Source organism: Nomia melanderi, unplaced genomic scaffold, assembly GCF_051020985.1.
Source record: "Nomia melanderi isolate GNS246 unplaced genomic scaffold, iyNomMela1 scaffold0495, whole genome shotgun sequence".
Taxonomy (NCBI): Eukaryota; Metazoa; Arthropoda; class Insecta; order Hymenoptera; family Halictidae; genus Nomia; species Nomia melanderi.
This window is the reverse complement of record NW_027475609.1, coordinates 141-7,500: the sequence shown is the minus strand read 5'-3', so window position 1 is coordinate 7,500 and position 7,360 is coordinate 141. Positions and strand designations below refer to the sequence as shown.

Here is a 7,360-nt window from a genome sequence, read left to right as displayed (position 1 = left end):
GGTGGCGATGATTCGTTCTATAATAGAAATACCCGTCGTAGCGATTCGGCCGAGACACCCGCCACGAAACACTCTCTCGTCGTGGAATCCCCGCGTCGGAGAGTAAAACGCGCGAAGGCTTACTATGAGAGAAGAAATAGTATATGCCGGTGGTTCGCGTGTGTAGGCTCTATACGAAATTGCGATTCAAGAGAGTAGGAAAAGACGCGATGAACCACGATTTCCGTGCGTCTTACGTCTCTCGACGATGGGACGATCCACGCGAAGAGTTGTTACGTGCTCGCGCGAGGTGCGATAGCGTCGATTCGCTTTTCTGTACGGGGAGAAATAGAACGATGAGCTGACTTATCGGGTCTTCGTTGGAATTACCGTCGCTGGCATTGTAAACTCCAGATGACCTTGTGATTCCTTCGTCGGGCACTGGTAAAGGGTGGCGATGATTCGTTCTATAATAGAAATACCCGTCGTAGCGTTTCGGCCTAGTCACCCGCCACGAAACACTCTCTCGTCGTGGAATCCCCGCGTCGGAGAGTAAAACGCCGAAGGCTTACTTATGAAACTTACGTCTCTCGACGATGGGACGATCCACGCGAAGAGTTGTTACGTGCACGCGTATGGTGCGATTGCGTCGATTCGCTTTTCTGTACGGGGAGCAATAGAACGTTGAGTTGACTTATCGGGTCTTCGTTGGAATTACCGTCGCTGGCATTGTAAACTCCAGATGACCTTGTGATTCCTTCGTCGGGCACTGGTAAAGGGTGGCGATGATGCGTTCTATAATAGAAATACCCGTCGTAGCGTTTCTTCCGAGTCAACCCGCTCACGAAACACTCTCTCGTCGTGGAATCCCCGCGTCGGAGAGTAAAACGCGAATTCATAGTATGGAAACTTACGTCTCTCGACGATGGGACGATCCACGCGAAGAGTTGTTACGTGCACGCGTATGGTGCGATTGCGTCGATTCGCTTTTCTGTACGGGGAGTAATAGAACGTTGAGTTGACTTATCGGGTCTTCGTTGGAATTACCGTCGCTGGCATTGTAAACTCCAGATGACCTTGTGATTCCTTCGTCGGGCACTGGTAAAGGGTGGCGATGATGCGTTCTATAATAGAAATACCCGTCGTAGCGTTTCTTCCGAGTCAACCCGCTCACGAAACTCTCTCTCGTCGTGGAATCCCCGCGTCGGAGAGTAAAACGCGAATTCATACTATGAAAACTTACGTCTCTCGACGATGGGACGATCCACGCGAAGAGTTGTTTACGTGCACGCGTATGGTGCGATTGCGTCGATTCGCTTTTCTGTACGGGGAGAAATAGAACGTTGAGTTGACTTATCGGGTCTTCGTTGGAATTACCGTCGCTGGCATTGTAAACTCCAGATGACCTTGTGATTCCTTCGTCGGGCACTGGTAAAGGGTGGCGATGATGCGTTCTATAATAGAAATACCCGTCGTAGCGTTTCTTCGGAGTCAACCCGCTCACGAAACTCTCTCTCGTCGTGGAATCCCCGCGTCGGAGAGTAAAACGCGAATTCATACTATGAAAACTTACGTCTCTCGACGATGGGACGATCCACGCGAAGAGTTGTTTACGTGTACGCGTATGGTGCGATTGCGTCGATTCGCTTTTCTGTACGGGGAGAAATAGAACGTTGAGTTGACTTATCGGGTCTTCGTTGGAATTACCGTCGCTGGCATTGTAAACTCCAGATGACCTTGTGATTCCTTCGTCGGGCACTGGTAAAGGGTGGCGATGATGCGTTCTATAATAGAAATACCCGTCGTAGCGTTTCTTCCGAGTCAACCCGCTCACGAAACTCTCTCTCTCGTCGTGGAATCCCCGCGTCGGAGAGTAAAACGCCGAAGGCTTACTATGAAACTTACGTCTCTCGACGATGGGACGATCCACGCGAAGAGTTGTTACGTGCACGCGTATGGTGCGATTGCGTCGATTCGCTTTTCTGTACGGGGAGTAATAGAACGTTGAGTTGACTTATCGGGTCTTCGTTGGAATTACCGTCGCTGGCATTGTAAACTCCAGATGACCTTGTGATTCCTTCGTCGGGCACTGGTAAAGGGTGGCGATGATGCGTTCTATAATAGAAATACCCGTCGTAGCGTTTCTTCCGAGTCAACCCGCTCACGAAACTCTCTCTCGTCGTGGAATCCCCGCGTCGGAGAGTAAAACGCGAATTCATACTATGAAAACTTACGTCTCTCGACGATGGGACGATCCACGCGAAGAGTTGTTTACGTGCACGCGTATGGTGCGATTGCGTCGATTCGCTTTTCTGTACGGGGAGAAATAGAACGTTGAGTTGACTTATCGGGTCTTCGTTGGAATTACCGTCGCTGGCATTGTAAACTCCAGATGACCTTGTGATTCCTTCGTCGGGCACTGGTAAAGGGTGGCGATGATGCGTTCTATAATAGAAATACCCGTCGTAGCGTTTCTTCCGAGTCAACCCGCTCACGAAACTCTCTCTCGTCGTGGAATCCCCGCGTCGGAGAGTAAAACGCGAATTCATACTATGAAAACTTACGTCTCTCGACGATGGGACGATCCACGCGAAGAGTTGTTTACGTGCACGCGTATGGTGCGATTGCGTCGATTCGCTTTTCTGTACGGGGAGAAATAGAACGTTGAGTTGACTTATCGGGTCTTCGTTGGAATTACCGTCGCTGGCATTGTAAACTCCAGATGACCTTGTGATTCCTTCGTCGGGCACTGGTAAAGGGTGGCGATGATGCGTTCTATAATAGAAATACCCGTCGTAGCGTTTCTTCCGAGTCAACCCGCTCACGAAACTCTCTCTCGTCGTGGAATCCCCGCGTCGGAGGGTAAAACGCGATATATAATAGTATATGCCAGTGGTTCGCGCGCGTCGTCTCTGAGATACGCGGTCGACAGAGTTCCGAAAACACGTGATGTGCCACGATTTCCGTGCGTCTTACATCTTTCGACGATGGGACGATCCACGCGAAGAGAACGTTCGTGCTTGCGTGAGGTGCAACAGCGTCGATTCGCTTTTCTGTACGGGGAGAAATAGAACGTTGAGTTGACTTATCGGGTCTTCGTTGGAATTACCGTCGCTGGCATTGTAAACTCCAGATGACCTTGTGATTCCTTCGTCGGGCACTGGTAAAGGGTGGCGATGATTCGTTCTATAATAGTAATACCCGTCGTAGCGTTTCGACCGATGTCACCCGCCACGAATGTCTCTCTCGACGTGGAAACCCCGCGCCGAAGAGTAAACGCGAAGGCTTACCATACGAAAGAAAACGGTATTATACGCCTGTGGTATGTGCGTCTCGGCTCTGTGATACGCGATCGGCAGAGTTACAAAAAAACGTTGATGGGCCACGATTTCCGTGCGTCTTACATCTTTCGACGATGGGACGATCCACGCGAAGAGTAGTTACGTGCTCGCGCGAGGTGCGATAGCGTCGATTCGCTTTTCTGTACGGGGAGAAATAGAACGATGAGTTGACTTATCGGGTCTTCGTTGGAATTACCGTCGCTGGCATTGTAAACTCCAGATGACCTTGTGATTCCTTCGTCGGGCACTGGTAAAGGGTGGCGATGATTCGTTCTATAATAGAAATACCCGTCGTAGCGATTCGGCCGAGACACCCGCCACGAAACTCTCTCTCGTCGTGGAATCCCCATGTCGGAGAGTAAAACGCGAAGGCTAACTATATAAGAAACATATAGTATTATTTATGCCTGTGGTTCTCCGTTTGTCCTACTCTCAGATACGCGACTCGGAGAGTTACGAATAATCGTGATGGACCACGATTTCTGTACGTCTTACATCTTTCGACGATGGGACGATCCACGCGAAGAGATCATTCCTGCTTGCGTGAGGTGCGATAGCGCCGATTCGCTTTTCTGTACGGGGAGAAATAGAACGATGAGTTGACTTATCGGGTCTTCGTTGGAATTACCGTCGCTGGCATTGTAAACTCCAGATGACCTTGTGATTCCTTCGTCGGGCACTGGTAAAGGGTGGCGATGATTCGTTCTATAATAGAAATACCCGTCGTAGCGATTCGGCCGTGTCACCCGCCACGAAAATCTCTCTCGTCGTGGAATCCCCGCGTCGTAGAGTAAACGCGAAGGCTTGCTATAGAAGACTATAGTTTATACGCCTGTGGTTCACCGGTTGCCTGCTCTCCGGGGTACGCGATCGCGCAGGAGTTACGGAAGAACTTGATGGGCCACGATCTCCAAGCGGCTATATCTTTCGACGATGGGACGATTCACGCGAAGAGAACGTTCGTGCATGCGTGAGGTGCGATAGCGTTGATTCGCTTGTCTGTACGGGGAGAAATAGAACGATGAGTTGACTTATCGGGTCTTCGTTGGAATTACCGTCGCTGGCATTGTAAACTCCAGATGACCTTGTGATTCCTTCGTCGGGCACTGGTAAAGGGTGGCGATGATTCGTTCTATAATAGAAATACCCGTCGTAGCGTTTCGACCGATGTCACCCGCCACGAAATTCTCTCTCGTCGTGGAATCCCCGCGTCGGAGAGTAACCGCCGAAGGCTTGCTATAGAAGACTATAGTTTATACGCCTGTGGTTCACCGGTTGCCGGCTCTCCGGGGCACGCGATCGCGCGAAGGTTACGGAGGGACGTGAAGCGCCCGAGCAATGAAACGTCCGCAGGAGGAAACGAGCAACCGCCGAACATTGTTTCGCGACGTTTCCATAATGTATTGTCGTTTCGCTCGCATCCCGCTTCTTTCCCCTAGTTTCCTCGACGCGTAGTTTCGCAGCCTTAGTGGACGAATCATTCTCGATTCGAGGAAAGATATGCAGTGGGGCGTGCAATGAGCCCGCCAGAGACCACGATCTCCAATGCGTCTTTACATCTTTCGACGATGGGATGATCCACGCGAAGAGAACGTTCGTGCTTGCGCGAGGTGCGTTAGCGTCGATTCGCTTTTCTGTACGGGGAGAAATAGAACGATGAGTTGACTTATCGGGTCTTCGTTGGAATTACCGTCGCTGGCATTGTAAACTCCAGATGACCTTGTGATTCCTTCGTCGGGCACTGGTAAAGGGTGGCGATGATTCGTTCTATAATAGAAATACCCGTCGTAGCGATTCGGCCGAGTCACCCGCCACGAAACTGTCTCTCTTTCGTCGTGGAAACCCCGCGTCGGAGAGTAAAACGCGCGAAGGCTGTGACTGTAACATATATATATACAGTATACAATGCCTGTGGTTTTTGCGCGTGTCGGCTCTTCGGTATACGCGATCGGCCAGAGTTACGGAGGGACGGTGAAGCGCACGAGAAATTGAAACGGCCGCACGATTGGAACCGAGCAACCGTCGAACATTGTTTCGCGACGTTTCCATAATGCGTTTTCGTTTCGCTCGCATACCGCTTCTTTTCCCCTAGTCTCTGAGACGCGTTTTCGAGCCGTTCTTCTACTATCGATTCTCGTAGAGAGAAGGGACCGGGTAGTCTGGAAGTGGAACCCGCATCTTGCGTGTACCGTACACGGAATTGAGAGGACCGGCCGTGAAGCTCGTTTTAAAGCCGTGCGTCTGACACCCAACTCTTGCGCGCCAATTTCGCGGCAAGAGATAATATGGGACGAATGACCGGCAAAGAGCCAGCTGTGAAGTCTGTTTTTTTAATCGAATCCGTGGACGTGTGTATGCCGTAGCGTCGCTCGTCGTGTTCGTTCATGGTCGTTCCGAGAGAAAGAACGAAAGCGGTAACGAAGGGACCGGCCGTGAAGCTCGTTTTAAAGCCGCGCGTCTGACACCCAACTCTTGCGCGCCAATTTCGCGGCAAGAGATAACATGGGACGAATGACCGGCAAAGAGCCAGCTGTGAAGTCTTTTTTCATTATTTGCTTTCAATCGATCGATCGGTACGATTCGTGCAACGTTTCGCGCGATGCGACGCGAAAACATGCGCGCAACAATAGATGCGTCTGATCGGAAGAACGCGAGGGTCGACTGCACGCGATGGATTCAGTATCGGGTAGGATACAAAATATATCCCCGTCGTTTCCACGCGTGCGAGTCTTCTGCGTCTTTCGCGGGTTTTTGAATGCACTATACGCCCGGAACGTCGAGAAATATATACATATTACTTGAACGTTTTTCGTCTCGAAAGGCTTCGGTGTCGTCTCCAAGGCGACGCCTGAATCTCCTTCGCGCGCTGGTCGGAGATTCAGGTATCAACTTTTATCTTCTCTTTGAAAGAAGAGAGATATTAGGTCGAACAAATGAGAATAAAATTATATATGTGAAATATAAAATTTATACGATTACCCTGAACGGTGGATCACTTGGCTCGTGGGGTCGATGAAGAACGCAGCTAATTGCGCGTCAACGTGTGAACTGCAGGACACATGAACATCGACATTTCGAACGCACATTGCGGTCCACGGATACAATTCCTGGACCACGCCTGGCTGAGGGTCGTTTACGTACCATACACTGCTTGCGTAGCTCTGTCAAATCCCCGCCGTCGTTCACCTCTTCGGATCGAACGTTTTTTTACCGAAGGGCGCAAAGAACGTTTCTGAGTCGGGTTAAGAGAAGGATGCTACGTACGAGCGAACGATGGGTGTCTCGTCGGCGTTTGTCGCGGACACGCGAAAATTCTGTGAATTTCACGGACAGTGTACGTTCTAGTTGTTGCAAAACGATCGGAATCGTTTGTATGGACTCGCGTGAGTGTTCGCGGCGTCGTGCGTCGTTCAATTACGACCGCCCGCGGATACCGCTCCACTGCGATATGGATCTGAGCGACAACTTTTTCGGCTGTTCGTGAGATGAACGGTTTCGTGTGTTTAGAAAAATTTTTTTTCCCGCGCTCCCGACGTCACCTGAAATGATGCGTCAGAGGTGAAAGAAAATATTAAGAAGTCGAGAGAGAGAGAGACTACACACGTTTTATTCATATTTTGTATACCGTGCGTGAGACGGATGTGCACGACACGTCGTATGTCGGTATATTACCGACTGGCCCCAGGGAGATTGTTTTCTTCCTCTCTTACGAATGAGATGTACGTTTCGGAGGATCGTCGTTACCGAAACACACGGCAAAACGAGACTTCTCGCAGCAGAACCTTTATACACAATACACATCGACTCTTTTTACCCCGAGAGAGAGAGAAAAGGTGTATTTCTTTTTTTTATTTTTCGAATTCGACGCACGAACGCTTTGACGACTGGAGAAAAACACGGTGTGTGTTAAAATCGTGCGGGACGAGCATGCGTATTCGTAACGGGTCGAATAGTTCTTATTCCCCGTCGTCGCGTGTCCTCGCTGGACCACCACCGTGCGCTTCCGCCACGTTCAGTTGAATTTCGAAATATATATATAT

The 7,360-nt window shown here is 50.3% G+C and overlaps 1 non-coding gene across 1 annotated transcript; it reads left to right on the top strand.

Moving 5' to 3' along the window:
- The first annotated feature begins 6,296 nt into the window (after nucleotides 1-6,296).
- On the top strand, nucleotides 6,297-6,452 carry LOC143176332 (5.8S ribosomal RNA). Its single transcript, XR_013000896.1, has one exon. It is a non-coding gene; the product is annotated as a 5.8S ribosomal RNA (ribosomal RNA).
- The last annotated feature ends 908 nt before the right edge of the window (nucleotides 6,453-7,360 follow it).